This window comes from Amblyomma maculatum, chromosome 6 (assembly GCF_055883805.1).
Source record: "Amblyomma maculatum isolate TAMU_Amacu chromosome 6, ASM5588380v1, whole genome shotgun sequence".
In the NCBI taxonomy this organism is placed as follows: domain Eukaryota; kingdom Metazoa; phylum Arthropoda; class Arachnida; order Ixodida; family Ixodidae; genus Amblyomma; species Amblyomma maculatum.
In genome coordinates this window covers 6,218,609-6,237,851 of record NC_139349.1, presented here as the reverse complement: position 1 = coordinate 6,237,851, position 19,243 = coordinate 6,218,609, and the positions used below count along the sequence as shown (strand labels likewise).

Genomic DNA, 19,243 nt, shown 5'->3' with positions numbered 1-19,243 from the left:
GAGCATGCGTGTCCTGCTCTTTCATTCGCTGAGCGAGGAACCCATGACATCAAAGGAGTTTCGCTGCCAAGCTGGGTCTGTGCGTATAGCCTAAGGACCGAGGTTCGTGCACTGCTTTGCGTATATTATGGTGAGGCTACCCAAAATAATAATAATATGCCCGTGCCACTAGGTATAACGGGCTTAGTGCACTGCTGTGCAGCGTGACCCGACGAAAACGGAACAAAGAGCTCTCGGTGCGTGGAGCAGCGCCGTGAGGTCGCTGGCACGAGATGAGATGGCCGCGGCCGATAGCCTAATGGTCTTTTTGTGCTCGATCTGGGCACGTGGCAGGAGTTTATTCCCATTCTTATTCTTTGTAATCTGTTCTCGACCATCCTTTTTCTTTCTGGCCATTTCATTTTTACTTTTCCTCGTTCGGTTTAGTGATCCGAGGGGTACGACCGCGGCCAGTTTTGAAGCGTGTATTTCTCGACGAACCCGCCCCTGGCTCCACGAGCCTCTGGCACTGCAGTGGCGGCTGCTGGTAGATGCCGTCCCCGTTCCTCTGTTAGTCTTGATCAGTGCTTCTCTGATCTTTCTCCTCTTTGCTCTATTTGTTTTTTAAAGGACAAGTGCTTGCGAAAGCGAGCGCTGTACTGTTAGTGGCGCTGGCCCTCCCTTTCCCATTTTCGATTTTCGTTTCGTGTCTGCCTCTAACGCAGGTGGCTAACGTAATCATGTATGCCTTAAAAGTAGGGGCTATATTTCTCTACTTTCACAAGCGCTGCGGCGCCCTCTGGTTTGGCTCCTCCCTCCTTGACCCTCCGTGGGTCTCAACGTATTTGACCTGTAGCACGCATCGACCTGCCTTATGATATCTGCGAATGGGCTTCGGCTTCCTCCCTGATTATTCGCCTCGCAGCGCGTGAACCAGTCTGTTATGTAATTGTGTTGGCAGCCTCTCGCACCGCTTCGTCGCCGGGATGTCCGACCGCGCTCATCATCACGGCGCCACTCCTGTCCGGCTGCAGCTATGCTTGCAGGCATAGCTTCTGTGGAGTTCGTCGCAGATGAGCTAAAATCTCTCCCGACGTAAGACCTCACTTTTTTGGTTTTGTGGAGAGAGAAAGAGAGACATCCACGAATTGAACAGATACCGATTGGTACTATGCCACGTTTTTTTTTTAGTTGCGTCATGCTGTGACTAACTTTGAATAAAAAAGAAAAAGAGAAAGGTTTTTGCAACCGTAACAACGTATTTCTACGCATTCTGCTGTTCGTTTTTGTCTCTGTTTCTTAGCTAAACAAGTATTTTTATTGCTCGCTAAATGCACTTATCATTGGCTATACCTGTTGCTGAACAACAAGGGGATGCATAGATATAGTAGACGTGAACTTTATATTGCAGGCTGACGGGTAGGGGCTTAGCCCACGGTACCGAGCCCCCAGGTTGAAGCCCCAAAAGTGGCGGCCACCACCTTGGCGTGGCCCACCAGGCACTCAGGGGTGGAAGTGCTGCTCCATTCTACTCTAAACTGTTTTCCTGCTCCATCTTGCTCCAAAACTGCTCCAACTCGACTGCATCAATGTTTTGGCAACAAATTTAGTGGATCACGGTTTCGCCGCACAGTGGGCCATTAATGGTGTCGTCTGCAAAAAATGCAGTCTGAGGCATTTCGATTAAGCAACTGTGAGAAGCACTAGTCTAGCGATGTTCTGTTGTGAGTTGCCTATACTACATGGTATAGGGGCTGCTGTAGTCAAAACGATGGCAGCATACCGGTGGAAGAGGTGTAATGCTGATTGTAATCCTATCCTAGAGGTGTAACGCTGATCCTAATACATATAAAATAATACTTGTACAATTTTCATAAACGATAGAAAAGCATAATGTTTGCTCACAAGTAAACTTAAAGCGAGCCTCAAGCAATTGGAGGGAATTGATTGCAACAAGAAATGTTCGGTGCACTTGATATAGTAGCACATTTCTTTTGAATCACCGCTGGTGAGGGAAATGAGAGCAAAGTAGATACCACAGACTACTACACGCCTTTGGGAAACGCCCAGCTGCAAAGAACTATAGACGAGTTGCTGTCAGAACAAGCAGGTGCTGACCATCGCGCCTGTCATCCATACAGCAGACAGAAGTACAGCAGACCGGAACTGTTAGGGGGGGTGGCGCCATTTCGCCCTAAATGTGCTCTCAAGAGCGTTGGAAAGCCATGATAGGGCTTATTTCCAGCGTGTTGTAACTAACTGCGTGTCCTGTCCTTTTGCGCTAAACAAGATGAATTTTAAGGCCGATCACCCAACAGTTAACGCTTTTAAGGAAGCCCCAGCGTAGCTCAAGCAATGATGTGAGCAGCCGATGAAGACGACGTTAATGATCACTGGCAAACATTTTACCGCGTATATAGGATCAAAAAGAATATGCACAAGAAAGCAGAAATATGCTCTTCATTGATGAGAACTTTTAACTAGTGGCAATGTTTGAGCGCATTAAAGTGTTAAACTCCAACTTTGAATCTTACAGAACAATTAAACAGTGAAGATATTTTAGTTCAATTATCTTCAGTTATCAAGTGTAGAAGCAAGCATCCCATGGTGTTTTGTTATAAAGTGTAAAGGCAAGTCAAGTGAGGAAGCGAAAATTGCCGTTATTAAAAGCGTTCAAGCCTGGGAACATGCTCCAAGACATACATGCGATTGCTCCCTGAGTACTCCAAAATGCTTGAGCCTCCTGCACCCCTGGGCACTGCTAAAGGGTGTTCGCGTGTTGTCCGGCACTCCAGTAGTGTGTCATTGCTAGACCGCCGCAAGTGAAAAAAAATGGACGCGTCCTGCACGGGCTCAGCGTGAAAATATGCCCTTCGCTGTTCGCATAAGAGCATAAGAGCCAAAATGCACCATACAAAGACAAGGGCACTTCCGCATCCATCTAGCGCCCAGCGCCACATTGTCATGGTAATGACACCATAATGCGAGCAGACTTGTTGCTCTCATGTGACGATGCCTTTGTTGTCATGCTGGGCCGAGCGCTATGGCTGTGTTTGCGACCTGTAGGAGAGAGGATACAGGGCTAAATCGCTGCGATGGTACATACGATGGGCGCCGGCCGGACTCATTGGAGAGAGGTCTTTCTTCTGCAATTACTGTGCCCTGGGTGGCGACGACATCAGAATTACGCGCAATTTGTCCGATGACGTAATGTCTTCAGGTGCGTGCTTTTACAAAAACACCTTGCATCTTCAAGGAGATGTTTTATTTGAAAAGATTCGCGCATTTACTGTCGGCCTCAGGCGCGTTGCATAATTAGAGACATTCAGTATGTTTGGGTAAGTCTAGCCGTACATCACACTCATGGATGCCGGATGCTCAGGAGCAGCGACTCCACGTGACACTGCATCTGCTAGTGCGCGCATTTGGGGTGAATTCAGGCTTCTGCTTCTTCGCTGTGTCCTATCAAGGCTCTGCTAAATGTATACGTTCGTATTGCTGGGCGGCGAATGACTTTGGGCGGGTCGCGGTCTTCCGCGGAAGTTTTGACTCACAGGATGCCGGGTCGCGACTTCCTTTTTTTTTGCATGGATTTCGTTGCGCCTGAAGTGTCTGTATCTAATCCATGCCGATAACAGGGCCTGCGCGAATTTTGTTGCTTAGACTAGACGGGTGTATCGATGAATAGGATTGACATGAAAGCAGCCGCACGTCGTGCTCTTTGCTTCTTCACGACCAGGCATATAAATGGTATGATTTTAATAGACAGGAAAAACTCCGCTTCCTCTGCACATGTTTGCTCTTTTTTTCCTCAGGCGAACCTGTTCCTTGCGTAATTGCTCGAGTCCGCGGATCGAACGACCGTTGTAGTGGAAGCAGCCGCGAATGCATCCGTCTTGGTAAACGCACGATTGGCTATAGCCGACCAGTCCCGCTGGCTGCTTAGCTGTTTAGCCGGACTCCTTTTTTTCGGACACTGCGCGGTGCAGACTGAGCACTCAGTCGCCGATGCAGCTCACAGCCGCGTTGCAACGCAAGCGCACTCTCGTTTCCTCCTCCGTGTCGTGTAGAAAAGAGGGAGTGACGCTGTCGATGATAAATGGTGCCGCGCCCTTTGTGCATTCATCGACGGCCTCTTCCATTCGCCACACTCAGTTCCCATCCCCTTGTTCAGCGTGCCTCCCTGCTTCTGCGAGATGTACGAGCTATAACGATGAAAAGTGGCGACGGCGTTTCGGGTTGGGAGCGGGGCCACGTATGATTTTGAGTGGACCAAGGATGGTGGCAGCTCTTCGTGCATCATTCCTCAGAATGCGGCCCGCTGTATTGCGCTATCGTATTAAATGATGGCCGAAGTGACGAAAAGTTGCTTCGATTATCGCATTTTCGAGACTGATTTTTCCTGCTGCACCGGCATGTCAGATGACTTTGCCACTCTGTGGGCACAGGTCGAGAGAACTGTCCGGGGCGTTTCAGAAGGCGACGACCCTCTGCTGATTGCCTTCGCCCGGCATATTCTTAATAAAATGCTTTGCACATTTGCGAAGAACGTTCTCAACCGAGTTACCATAGTGACGACGAGGATAATCGCTTTCCCCATATGCTTACCTTTTTTTGGGCATACTGACTCGAGCGCCAGCGTGATCCGCCGCTCTTCGAGGCGCGTTTATCGCATCGCATGTTAGCCTCCTTCATGCATTTGTCTTCCGGCGACCTCGGCGCAGACCGCCGACACGCGACTCGGCTCATCGCGTGCTCGCCATTTCGGTCACGTTGCGTCATCGGTGCCCTTATCTGCGTCCGCTGCGCGGAACACCTTGAATGCGCGTTTTGTAATTGGCCTCCCCGGTCGTGCCGACAAATCGTCTTCGTTGGGGGTCGCCCGACCGGCGCGCTGATGGGCGTTGGTCGTCATCGCCGGCGCGTCTTCGCGTGCCGCCGTCTAGGTGCAGCGAAGTGGAAGGTCGCGTAGGCACCCGGGCTCTGTTCGGCGGGATCTTTAACTTTCGAGACTTTCCGCATCGTCCATAACATCCTGAAATCTGCTTGAATACCTGTTCTGCACTGCATACGCTATTACCTGCGTTGTGTAGGTTTCATATGAAGACTTGTTTCTTGAAGAGCAGTGCTCGATTTTGCCTGGAAACGCAGCAAAACGTAAGCGCAGCGGTCCTCCGCGAAGCCTAAACGTGAACGGTCGCAATCCGGACACTGTCTGCGCACGGTCCTTGCCTGTGCATCGCTTGAAGCATGGCGCATGCGTGCATGCTGGTTGATATAATCTCCGGTCAATAACAGTGCCCTAAATGTCCGGAAAGTTGCGCGAATTCCACGGTTAGCCCACAGTGCCTTTTCTCCGGATTCGTTCAGTTCCGCGCCTTGCCGCACGAAACTAGTGACGCGTGGCGCAACCAAGAGGCACCCTGCGGCGAGCCTGCGTGCGTGCGACCGGACGCGTACTCGTCTCACCACGGGGCGCCGTAGGATCCGTCCGCGCGCACAGCGCGCCGTCGACGACGTGCGAAGGACGCGTCGCAGCAAATGACAGACGGCGTTGGGGCGTGGAAGCGACTGCGCCGGCGAGCGCCCGGTCCCTGAGTGGGATGCCGTGCCGGCACTGGTGTGGCCCAACAGCCGTTGTTCCGCTGGAAGGCACCATCTTGTTCTACATGAATCTCTTAGGCTTCTGGTATGAGCTTGGATATGGATTTGGAGGCTGCAGGAACGAGACTTCTCTTTCTGGCAGCTACAGCGGATGATCTCGTGGTCCGGACAGCTTCAAGTGCAGCCTGTCGGAGTTAAGTCTGTGGAAAAGAATGACACAGCTGTTGCCTCGAAAGCCAAAGCTGAACAGCGACACACACCGCCTTCTGTGCTTGTTGTGCATGCAAGCGCTGGAAGTGAAATGACCGCCATCAAGCACGTCCTCTGTGAAAGCGGAGGACGCGTCACTGAAGAGAGGCCCACCCGGATCACTGCTATTCCTACTTTCTGTACCAGCTATAGTTGCTTCCTGCATGCTGATAGTCCCGATCGAGCGTGGCGCTCCGGTAAGATAGCCTCTGGCTGTGCTGGGACTTGCGTCGAGACTGAGATTAGCATATCCAGATGCGAATCAGCTAGCGCCTGAAAACAAACAAACAAACAAACAAACAAACAAACAAACAAACAAACAAACAAACAAACAAACAAACAAACAAACGAAACCCCACGCACTGGAAAACTGATCATAAAAAAAATTAGTTGTGGTTTAGCATGGTTAACCCTAGTCGAATTGCGAAAGCAAAGGCGGCGGAAGCTTCTTTTGCCGGCTACATTATTCCCCCGCGTACCTGTGTGTCGGGAGCGAGAATGCAAACGGTTCTGGCAGGCTGATTCTGATATCACCCTCCTGTATGAAAGAAGCGAACCGAGTTGGCAGCTAATGTCCGTGTCGTAACGTGAATTTAAACGTCATGAGGGACCACGGCACACAGCGACGAGCGGTTAGACCTGTATTGCTTTCGCAATAATAAAAAGATATCAGCGACTGCGACTTTCTCGTGACACAAAACACTTGGTTTACCGTTATTTACTGCGCTGGTATGGAGTCTGTTCCAAATTGTGGAGATTTGAGAATAAGACAGCGCTTCTTAAAAAGGCTCGGGGGAAAACATGCATAGCTGACGACGTGTAAACGAAGAGACCGAAGAAACGCCTTCCATCGCCACTAATTGCTTTGCAGGTCGAGTTCTTAAAGAGATGTTGGCAGATTTTCTTTGGCGTTTTGTGTCATGGTTATTTCATTCCCTCTCAAGCGCCCTGCACACCTTGGCGTGAGCTGAGTTGCGCATGTGCACTCTGTGTGCTGACGCCAGCGAAGAAAACGAGCTTCGGTGCTTGGGCGACTTTATTTTTAGTGTTGGCGGGTGAGCGGCTCTTCAAGGTTGCTGGTTAGTTGACAGATGCACCGTGCTCTTGTTCAGCTGCGTCCCTTTGCTCGCCGCTTCGGCTGTGTGCCAACACACCAGCGTCTCGGAGAGAGAACCGCGTCGCGTCTCTTACCGCACACGCCCCTGTCAAATGGGCCTTTTATGCCACCGACACCCTAGTATTCGCGCGACCGCTGCTCTTTGCACGGGAGAACACGCTGACGCCTGCTTTGGCTCATTGGCTCAATGACGTCCCCGGAGCTGCGCTGCCGGCCAGCGCTTTTCGCCACCATTTTTGTTATGGCCAATTTGTTAGGCTGGCGCGTCTTCCCACGCAACATCCGGAGTTCAATCAGTTTGGTTATAGAGATCTCTGAGATGTGCAACCATCTGGCAGGGGGCTGGTGAGTCGCGGGTTGGCGCGCTCGATGCATGACACGTGCCACGTCATAAACCTTTTAATAATCGAAAATTATAGATTAGGAAGACGTATGATGCCGCCACCGGATCCTAGCTTAAATAATAAAGAGGCCATAGCCTGGCGGCGATTACAAGCCGGAAATTTCCCGAACCCTGTCTGGTTGTTTCACACCCAGATAGAGGAGAGAAAAAATGATAAATGTAAAGCCTGCGAAGCGAGGGGGACCCTCGACCATATAATTTGGGAATGCCCTAAGTCTCCGGGCGCTAGGGACAACATTAAAAGTAGAGAAGCCTGGGTAACCCTGCTGCGAAGCGACGTCCCCGCTGACCAGCAGAAAGCCGTCCGCCTGGCGGCTGAGGCCGCGAATAACCATGTATATTCGCCAGTCCTTAGTCGCGGAGGTTCCAGCCCCCGTTCCTCAGGCCTGCGTGCCAGGAGCGGGGAGTAGGGGACCTCTTAAATCGGTGGAAATTAAAGTTTTAATCAATCAATCAATCAATCTCTCTCGGCCATAGTACGCGTTCTTCATAACATGTGGAGTCCAACTAGAAAGGCCGTGCTTAGTGGTCGAAGTAACATATCTGACGGAAACGACGAGAAAAAGAAAAGCACCCGCTGTCACGGACGGTCATATAAGAAGCAGTGAAGGTCGGCAAAGCACAATTGACCTCTGAAGAAAGCATCGGGTATTTTGATTTTAAAAAATTGATGGCCTGCGCTGAACGTTGAGGAGCGACGCGTTTATAACCGAAAAACACTATGCAGAAAGAAGAAAGGTCACAAACGCAGGATAGTGGCTATAAAAACCGCGATAAAATGAAGTTGTCCATGTCGATAAAAGGAGGAAAATGAGTCGGAGGGAGAGAAAATTGGTTCGCTTGGCAATTTCGCTCGGTGCCACACAAGCCAGCCTTCCTCCCCTTCCTTACGCCGCGGTTCACGTGTCCGTTGACAACTGTGATATACATTGTGCCTTTGCTTCCCTATAAACCAATTTACAATTTAGTGACGAATGCCAGGTAAATGCTGCCGCGGTGAAGCGGCAGCTGGATTGCCTTCGCAAGGTGCGAGAGCCGAGAAGCGGCGAACATTTACACGGTCCTGCCAAGCCTTCGGGACGACCTTGAACATTCGGCCTCAGGGGAAACATGACCGGTGAACAGGGTTTCACATCAAATTACGTTCGTCACTTGGCTGTGGCCCTTGGAGATGACACGAAACGTGAACACTACACGCTGTATACATATTCGTGGCAACAACGCGGCGCGTTACACATGCGTTCTTGCGGTGGAGTACAGCATGCGGTTTCAGCTATCTAGGATTCCGCCTTTTTCGCACGATCTGGCGCCCTCTGGGAATGGTTGAAAACGACCTTCGGAAATGCAGCCTCCAGCGAAATTATACGGTGTGTGTTCTTGCCAGCTACCGGCTTCTATCGCATACGCCTGTCACGAATATTAATTACACATGGCCTCCGAGATCAGCTCCGCGGAGGCCAAGAACTGCTCACGTGCAGCTGGGGTTTGTGGTTTGTTTTCAACCAGGTGAGAGGCGCGCATGCGCAGAGCGGCCTTGTGAAAAAGGCTGAAGGCTCTTGCAGCACCGACGGTAAACGGCATGGCTGCTTCCAGATGGTGCACTGCAGGCGGAGCCTTACTGGCTGCACTAGCTCGATGGGTGCGCTGAGTTGGCACTTGTGCATTTACCGAAGGACGCTTTACTTCGGTGATAGCTCGCTCCCGATTTTCGCCAATGGTCACCTGAGTCAGCCCACCGACAAGTAAAGACTAGGTGTCTGTCTAAAAACGCACTTTGAGGCGATGCTACGGGCAGTGTCACAATGGCCTCGCCTGTCGTCGGCCTTCCAGACCACCACCACCATTCAGACCTCCGCAGTGCTGGGCATCTAATTTGCTGTCTATATAAAGTATGCTGCTACTGCTCTACTATTTCGAGCTGTCACTAAGCGCCTCGCGCTAGATGGCGATTTTAGCGCGCTTCTCTCTCTCCTTTCACGTACACACTTTTCCCGGTCTGCTCTCCACATGTGCGGGAGCTCTGGATAGTTTGTTGAATCTAGAGAAGGCGATGAAGTGGATCCGCGAGAGGCGCCGGTGACGACAACTCGTGGCTGCAGAGGAGGCCCTCGCCTTAGAGTCAACACGTCTCGCTGATACACTTGACAGGGGACGGCGTTGATCTGGCTGCCCGCTGCGTTCGTTCAGCGCTCGAAGCTTCTGAAAAGATTCCGGGGGATAGTCCTGTCGATAGGCTCGTTTGGCCCGAGTGTTCCTCGTGGCCGTCTGCAGGCGTCTGGTGCACCCTTGGAAACAAAACAGAAGCATGCGCGACGAAGGACGCCCCGCGTTGGGATCTAAGCTGTAGGTGCACGTGCACGTTTTTCCGCGCCGGCGAGGAAGAAGAGGAGAGGGGAACGGCTTGTGCGCCATGCGACGATGACCGGCATGCTGGCGGCTGCTCCTGTTCACCGTCAAAGCCGTTGGCTCTCGCTTCGTATCTTTTTCTCTTGTTCATCGCATGCCCCTTTGTTCGCGCGCGTCTCGCCTCTTGTCAGCGGCATGGCAACTTAGGCTGGCGCATTGTTTCGGTCACTCGTGCGCCCGCTGTAATGTTTTGGTAGCTCCACTACAGTTTTCCATTTTCTTGGCTGCGAGAAAAAAATAAAATAAAAGGAGGCGAGGAGAAAAGGGGGTGTATGCTGACGAAGCAATGCAGCGAAGCGGCGCGTGTATGTGCTCTGCGCGACGAAACGAGGCGCAGCTCGAAAGCTTCTCTAGTGTGCAGCTGTGTGTATATCTGCGCAAGAGGAGTTAGCATGGGCTTTTTTAGCGGATAAATTTTTGGGGGAGGCGGAGAAGCATTTAACGGCGGCGCCTTTTTAGGCACATCTGGCGTGTGGTCGATTATGTGCAATTAGAAATATGGGCGCAGGTTATAAAACATTGCAGTGCATGCTGATGTGTGCTACATGGAGTGCCATTGAAGGCATTCTGTCATTTGTAAAACTGAACGATAAGTGATATGGAGTTGACCAAGAAAGGCGAAATCGCATTTTTGTCGGTTCGGTGACATTCCGCTCAGTAAGCGGCCGTTACACGTGGGCGTACAATCGTTCAAATATCCTGTTTTCCACTATATTGGAGCATCTGCATGTTTCGCGCCTTTTCATGCAGCACAGCTGACGCGTTGGTACGATGACGACGACGGTGAGGATGTAACCTGATCGCCGGAGATAGCAATTGCTCGCGTCCGGCTTCGAACGATGCTCATCGGTTGGGGACGCGGCGATCGCTGTGAAACGCACGCAGCAGCTCGCTTCGTGCAACTGAGGTGTCGAAGTGTGGTACGCGGTAGTGAGTAGTTGCAGCGCAAGTGCTTTGCGCAAAACAAAATAAAATAAAGCGTCTGTGCCGTTGCAGGATATCAAAGCCGCTCAGTCACAAGCGTGCACGCCGGCGCCAAGACTCCGAGCCGCCGCGGCTGAAGCGCAGCGCCGGCCTCGCGAAGGTCAGTGAAAATATCCCCCTCTCCACTCTCACCTCCCTGAGAAAAGAAAACAGCTGCGCAGTAATTACGTATTGCCGCGTATTGTAATGAGTGGTTTTTGTTCGCTTGCTTCTCTGATCAAGTTTTGTTTCAGCGTGGTTGCGATGAATATTTGGTATCGCTTCTCGGTCCACGACGAGCGATGTCGTAAACTGGACTGGGTCACATGGATGACACTTGTTTGTTAAATTAGATGCATGGGCGTTCTTTTTTTCTTCTTCTTCTGGAACAATTAAGGGCCGGGAACTGTGCTCGCGAAAGTGACCCGCGACTAGATGTACGCGTCGCGGCCTTTTCGTGCGGGGAGTGTGCCTGTGTTGGTTTATGGTAATGATCGATGCTGTACAGGAGAACACGGGCTTTCGAAATTGCTCGCCATTATATTATTACGTGAAGACAGCACCGCTGTAGTGGAACGATGTGGCGACATGTCGCAGTGGTGCAAGAGGCTGGTTCGTGAACGAGTGATTAACCGTTGGCAGCTGGGGCTCGTAAAAGAACAGATATTGCGCTGCGCACACATTCACCGCTTTAGTGTCCATAACAACGCGTCTACTGTCGGGAAATTATAGTGAATATATTTTTGTAAATGCGGATTTTCTCTTATTTGAGCGTACCTCACGCTTACTTGCTATTACGCTGTACATAGCGTCTCTACTTGAACGCCTAAACAGCTATATCCGAGGTGCGGATCGCGCTTTACAAGTTCCAGGAGTAGGAAATTTGCATACACCTGTACCATTGTCCAGCGAAATCAGACGTCAGCGCCTGGTGCCCCCATAACGGCCGAAGGAAAGCAAACTGAAGCGTCGCATCCTTGTCATTGCAACGGTTATGCAGCACACAGAGAGAGAGAGAGAGAGAGAGAGAGAGAGAGAGAGAGAGAGAGAGAGAGAGAGAGAGAGAGAGAGAGAGAGAGAGAGAGAAAAAGAAAAACGGAACTTCTCAGATTCACTTTATTGCTTTAGTACTTCCGACAGATAGGCCGTATCCGCAGCATTTGGAGCTCCGTGCATGTGTATATCGAGCACGAACGCTGAAGAAGCGGAAACCGAAGCTAACGAGTTCCCTATGGCTGTTCCTTTAATGGGACATCTGTTATGCAGTTCCATGTTAGTCAACCGATCATATGTGCGTTCACGCGTAGAGTCTTAACCCCTGCTGCTCGCTGCGTTTTACTGTTTTGTCGGTAAAAACGACAGGACGAAGCCCGAGTTTGAGTCGTATAGAAAAACCTTCTTTTCTTTTCTTTGCTTTATATGGGTAGCTGAACGCTTGTCTGACGGGCAGCCCACTCGATTCGAGGACAGCGTCCTTCCTACCTTGCAGTGCGGGCGCCCATTTCGTCCGGGCGACGCAGCCCACCAGTATCGGGCTTCGGCATTAGCGGCCTTATTCGGGAAGGGTCCATTGCGCAAGCGCCTTCCGCGGGGGCGCATCTCGTATGCGCGCGCGGAGCCCGTTACGCACGGGTGTGCTGCCGCTCAGCCGCTGCGGGGTCATGTGAGCGCATGGTACGAGCGTATGTTCGTGGGTGGCTGACGTATGTCGCGACCCGCATCTAGCAGAGGGGCTCCATTGGCGCGGGTGCCCATGCGCGCAGCCTGTGCATAGCTGGGAGCGGCGGCTCATCTTCCTACGCGGCACTTCTCGCGCGAGCCGAGAGCACGGGTCCGCAGGCGACGACGGTCGTTGTCGACGTCGTGCATCGATACACGGGGGCGTCGTTGCCGGACCCTATGGATAGACGGCCGCCCCCTCTCTGTACCCGGGAACGGAGAGGGCGGAAAAGCGTATAACTTGATCAGCCCACATCGGCGCGTGCGTGTGAAAGGCGTGGGAAGTTGTGGCTCAGTGTGTCCGCGTTCCTGATTAGCACAGTTCGCGCCCGTGTATAACGAGCTTGTAACGAATTCCGTTGCAGCTGTATCCTTTCCTGGATGTGTGGGGGTTGTATACTGCGTGCAGCTGGGAGTGGTTGGTCCATAGATGTCCGTGCATGCTATAGGCTCGGTGCATGACAACGCCGCGATGTGTAGCGAGGCGCGTCACAATCGGGCCAGCATTGACGGGACTAATGTGCCCAGACTTCACAGCATTAAGGGAGGCAAAAGAGAGGGAGGAGGAAGTGGTAGTTGATGCATGGCTGCGATGTCTTGACATATGTTTTGGCCAGCGTCTGTATTTTCTTTCTCTACCCCATCTGAATTGAGATCTTAATTGCGTTCTTCGAACTGAATCGCGGCTCGTGGGGAACGTTTCAGTTTGTTTCTCTTTCGCTTTCTCGCCACATATAGATTATGTGCGGCCGATAGAATATCTGGAAACACCTTCGACACCGCCTTTTCAATCAGCGATTCTTTAAAATTTATTTGCGTAAGTTAGGTTTTGGGGAAGACACAGTATTTATCCCACTTGTCGGGGAACGCCGAAACTTGCAATTAACGACATACAATTGGAAATACAGCCCCCGTCTAAGGCATACAGCCGAAAGTGTTTGCTTCATGGCGTACTTCGTTTCCTTCCCCGACAGCCACAATATACCTTGAAAGCAGAGGGGACTCGATCGCGTCTTTAATCTCCCCAAGCTTTGGATATCCAGTTGTGCTTGAGGCCCTATAGAGAAACTACTATGCTTCTCTATGGGCCTCATTGCACACCTATAGATATGTTTCTATATCGGCTGTGTCTCTAGACACATACTGTTTTTCTATAGGGTATGTCTCTAGAAAGACACACTGTTTCTCTATGGTGAGCCCCGCTAAACTGCTAAGTATGGGCTGTATACTTTTCAGGGGCTGTACATATTCGTTTAGAATCCCTTTCAAGAATTGTTGCTTAATTGGAAGCGGAAGGATGTGACCCTAAATGCTGCAGAGAGGAACCTTTCCTTCGTAATTTTGAAATTAAATTGCGTGCCTATTTAATCTGAGACGTTTCCAACTCATCCTTGAAATATTCTTCTCTAACTAGGGTATACATACGGCGAAGGCTTTTGTGACGAACGTACGTAAGCCAAGTTTTGTAGAGAGGCACGTGGCCGTCAACGGTTTAACGACCGACTTGTCATCGGTCTGGGGCAATATGTCCCGATTGAATTTTACGCTGCCACTCGTAGCAAGAGCGAGAGATGAGGAGAGAGAGAGAGAGAGAATTTAAAACTTTAAAGTTTACTCGTGTCACGAGTATGACCGATATTTTTACTCTCCTGAGAATTTCTTTCCCACAAGAGAGAGCTGAATTGTTCTAGATGGCTTACTTCGTCTTGACTGCGGTTTTATGATTTGAGCAGGCTCTGCGCATCGTGTGCATTCGTCGTATTATCAACGGCGTCACAAGTGTTGCTGTGTTTGCGCATATCCTTTAATGTGACATATTTGTGTACGCTGTCGCTCGCGCACGAACAGCGTACACAGTTCGCCATAGCCGTTGCGCACGGTTAAGTGCAAATGATCAGAGTCATTATGAGGATGAACTTATCTACGTCCTCTATCCTGGCAGCCATGTTTATGACCTCCCATAGAGCCACGCTCTCGGAGATTCCGCCGGGAGTTAATTACTGGCATATTGGACGATATGGCGTGCCCATCTCATCCACATCAGCGGTGACCTGCGTGCGGATGCGGTCTCCTTGTGCGGTCTCTGATCAGAGTCCAGATTGCGCAGCTGAACACCGGGAAATTGTGCCCGTATGCTGGAGCATCCATGGCTAAGATAATCGAATCCGGCGTTGTTCAGGCTTTCTTGAAGTGTAACGCTCACAGAGCATTCTTAATGTTCACTACCGCAAAAATGCGAGGCCTGGAGTAGACCTGCGCGCCCGTCGCTGCTGCGCCGTGGCAATGCAGAGATCAGCTGGTGGACGTCCGTCAATAACCGCACATGCATGTACGGCGGTTCTAACAAATGCATGACCCTGTCTATCGGTACTACTGCGAAAGCCGCCTGTGTGCACTGTGGAGGAGATTGACGTTTGCTGAAGGCTTTTGAAGCGGCCCCGCGGCTACCGCCGCGAGTGGCAGGTGTTGCGCGGTGGAATATGGGCGGCCGTTCGCCCGCGGCCAAGGGCGGCTGCTGTGTCGCGCGATGTCGATCGTCGCCAGCGGTGGCGCGTTCCTCGCTGCCATCTGGCATCCATTTCCCACGTGGGAGGCGCGAGTATGTGTGCGTAATCTCGCCGATGCGGGCCGGAGCCGTGTCGGAGCCGTGCGCTTATGCACGTTTATGCTTTCACGTTTGTTCCTCGCTGCTCGCGCCTATGGATAAGGCTTCATCTCGATGACGACGGCGGTGTTTTCTTTATCGCTCGGAGGGCTCTGTCGGCAGCTGCTTTCTGCTGGAGGTACTGTATGCATGTACCGTCTTTGCCAAAAATACGTTTTCCTTCTCGCTTGTATTGTAAAGCCAACATGGATTCCCAGAGTATCACAACTCTTGAAGAAGTGAGGACAGGAGCTCGCCTTTACTTCGCGCAGATTTACAGCATCAGAATTGGTACGAATTTTCTGTTCAGCCTGGTTACTTTTTGCAAAGACGGTACATACGTCACTCCCATCGTGTATGCGCACGCTGTTTCTGGCCTTCCGATATATGGGTTGCTTTTGCGAAACGCCGAAAATTGTAAAGACCGCTACGAGCGTGTACGACACTATAGGAACGTACCTTAGCAGTGGACGGATGACGGCGGTACCACCGGGGCTACTCGTGACGAAAGCGCACAATTACGTAGGAAGATCGGATAGAGCATATGCGGAGACAGCATCGAAATGCGGGTGCCGGCAGTCCGGAGTTCGAACCCGGGCACTAAGGAACATTATTCGGGCGTCTTAGCCACTGCGCCACGGTGGCGCGCGGGGGGCGCATGAAATATACAAATTGTTTCTTGAGGAAATGAAAGGCGCATTGACCGCCTCGTTCTCGGTGAGCGCCTCAGCCGCGCACTGAAGGAAGAAAGGAATGCTGAAATAACATAGAGGTAAAGGGGTGCCTATAGGGAAGGCTTGGGGATAATACACGCGCCCTGGGGATTCTTAATGTGCACTGACAGAACTCGAGTGCCTTTTGCTTGTCGCCTCCATCGGGTGCGGCCGACGTGGCCTGGTTAGAACCGGGGTACTCCGAAGATGATAGGTATTGAGGAGTAAAGGCGAAGCGCGAGGCAGTGTGGTCCTTATTAAAGTGACTCACTGGGTGGCTCTAAAAAGGACAGGAGGCGCTCCCTGCGAGTGGCGTGGAATTCAAGGCTGAGAACTTCTAGCTGTATGTGCTGTGATTGCAATGGTCGGAGTTAGGCAGCATGATATTGCACTTGTTCACGAGCAATACCTGCACCTAATTGTACGCCCGGCTTCCATTCGTATTGCCTAGAATCGTGATCGCTGTCTTTACTTTTTTTTTTTTCTGTCGGACATTTATTGCTACTTTCTAAATACTAGCAGCATTTACAATGGCGCTTAGGAACCAGTCACTTTTGCCCCCTACCCCCCTCTCCACTGAGGAGGGCATCGTGGAGAGTCACGTTCATTGCGCCGAAACCTTATTCTGAACTTTAGGTTCATACGTGCCTACGGTGAAAAGGGCCGCAGTAGTGAGTCATCATGGCGGCTTGATTTAGTCTTCTATACGCATTTTTCTTTTTTTCGCGCCCCCTCTGGTATTCCGTAAATGTGCATCGAATGTAGATAAGCAGCGTGCATGCAGCTCTTGAGACTTGAGTGTGATGAAGATGGGCTGTCAGGTGAATCCAGAGCTTTTGCTCATTGGTATCCAATCTCGTGCGTTAGCTCTTACCCAGCGCTGTCGAAATACTCGAGCACCAGGGGACCACGCTGCTTCTCTCGCAAGAGCTGAGCCCTGCGGCGTTAATTAATGACCCGGAGATAATTCGTAATTATTTCCGCCGGGAAAAGGGCCCAGCGCACGCACATTTGCGGCTGTGAGCGGCGCTCATTGTCAAGTGCATTGTAAAACCAATCCGGGCGAAGCTGCGCAGTTCCCATCGTTCTTTTTCATGGTCGTTTCTACGAGCGCGTTGAGGTTAATGATGACGGAACGGATGGTCCGGGCGGAGACCCGTGCTCGTTGGTTAGCAAACTGAGCCTCGTCGTCGCGGTTTCGCTCACGGCGCGCGTGGGTGCGCTTGTGCATCGCTAGGCGAGGCGTTTACACTTTCCAACTGCTCGCTCGGAGAGCCGTAAAAAAATAAAAAAATAAAACGGGGATGCCCATACCCGCCACGCGACATCGCAAGCATGAGGCTTGCTTATCGTATGTTCTGCTTTGTGTTTTCTATTGCCATTTATTTTTATGTTTTAGCTGCGACATCGGTATCTATTAACTATGCACTTACATATAGGCTTGTCCTGAGCTCTCTTGTAGCTGGATCCTGTAAAATGATCGCGACCCTCGTTCCGAGCAGTCGAATGGAGGCTGGCTTAAATGCTGTACATACATGCACACCAGTTTCACGTGCTTTCCGCTGCGTGACCTCGAGAAGTGTGGTCTCAGAGCCCAAGCTCAAGTTTCGCCGCGCGATGGCAGCGCCGTATTCCTGGCATGGTGGCGAAATGTGAAACGATGGGACGTCGCCGGAGCAGACGCTCCGCTAGCTTCCTGTGCGCGTGCGGCGATTGAGTTGCGCCTGGCGGTTATTTGGCGATACAAAAACGCTTCCGCTGACTCGAAACGGAGGTACTAAGTAGCATTGTGTCATGGGAAGCCACAATAGTAGGCGAAGCGCCAAAAGACGAGGCTCATGTGTGAAACTTTGCAGATTCCTTTGGAAGCGTTTCCACAAGACCTGTTTTCCTACCGCGTGACAGCGTTCTAAGAAGTGTTGCGTTCTTTGTGGAAACGAAAAGAGCTAATTTCCTCCTTCTCCATAAACTCAGAAATGTCGACAGTTGATAAAGACGGCTTGGAGAGGCATCGAAAGAGTACAGTGGTTTAACACCATGCATACAAAGCGAAGGGGGTGAAGGAATATCCAGCTCTTCGCTACCCGCGTGTCTTGCTTTGTTCTGTGCTCTCTCCCTGCTTTGCGAGCGCTCTGAAAGCAACCAAATCAACAGATATCCAGCGTGCGACGTCCACGATCGACAATGTTGTGTGAATGTACCCTAAGACCAAGAAAATATCTAGGAACAAGACCTTTTTTTTTTCTCTTGGAAAGGGGGGAGGGGGGTGGGGACATGCCTTGCTGAGCTGAAACTCTTTTACAGATTTTCGCAAATTAGCCAATAAATGAACCAACATTATTATTATTAATAACGAAAATATGTCGGAAGTGCAATACAAAAGCGATCCTAGTTATGGCTCGATTGACAATACTCGCGCAGAGCACCCTATTCGCGTCACAGGTTTCGTTAATGCAAACCAAATAGAAATGAAGCACAACCATTTAATAAGAACCGAAATAAAACACTATGTAGTACAAGCTTGGATCTCACCTGCCTTCCGAGCCAGCGAGCCGGTTATGTCGCGTGCAGCACACGTGTGCTTTTGAGACTGCTAGCGTTCGTGCCTTTGAAGAAACACCTCCTTCGGACTATAACTCATTCTTCTACTGCAAGATTTGCGTTAGCAACGTCGTTATAATAAAAACTAAACCGTATACAGATCTAATGCTACAGGCCAAAACGATGATCAACGAGCGAGCCTCTTTATTTCAGAGTACTGATAATACGTTTGCAGTTTTTAAACATTTTATATACAATAATATAATTACATAGCAGACTTACGTCGAAATACACTTCCTACGTTTTCGCTAATGTGGGAAACGCATTCACAATCAGTATTTACTCATTGCCGTCTGTCGTCTGCTGTGCAGTACAAACGTGAATAAAAGTTTTCTCGCCTATAATTACGCTTCCTCCATGGAAATACGCGGCAGGTTGTCCAATAATCAAGACGGAATGCAGGCGGCATGTCGCGATGCGCCTGCGGGGGCGCGTCAGGGCGCGTGCTCGTGCGAGAGAAAGCGCGCGGCGCACGCCGCAAAGGCAGCGAGCCAAGCCGGCGGCGCCCCACTGTGTATTTTTCTGCCACAGATGGCGCTGCCCATCAGGAGCCGCAGCGCCGCCCAGCGATGCTTTGGGAACCCAAGCTCAAGTTTCGCCGCGCGATGGCAGCGCCGCATTCCTGACATGGTGGCGAAATGTGAAACGATGGGACGTCGCCGGAGCAGACGCTCCGCTAGCTTCCTGTGCAAATGCGGCGCTCGAGTTGCGCCAGGCGGTTATTTGGCGATACAAAAACGCTTCCGCTAACGCGAAACGGAGGTATTAAGTAGCATTGTGTCCTGGGTAGCCACAATAGTAGGCGAAGCGCCAAAAGACGAGGCTCACGTGTGGAACTTTGCAGA

The 19,243-nt window shown here is 51.1% G+C and overlaps 1 protein-coding gene across 4 annotated transcripts in view; it reads left to right on the top strand.

The window, feature by feature from the left end:
* The window catches only part of LOC146184976 (uncharacterized), a 591,446-nt gene that overhangs the window by 52,629 nt on the left and 519,574 nt on the right, over nucleotides 1-19,243 (top strand). The window contains exon 2 of one of the 4 annotated variants that reach the window (XM_084605924.1): nucleotides 10,755-10,842. The exons of 2 other annotated variants lie outside the window; for them this stretch is intronic. The gene's annotated coding sequence lies outside the window, so the exon portion shown is untranslated. Of the gene's footprint in view, nucleotides 1-10,754; nucleotides 10,843-15,076; nucleotides 15,224-19,243 lie in introns of those variants that run through there. One more of the 4 variants, XM_084605925.1, reaches the window with a different exon arrangement.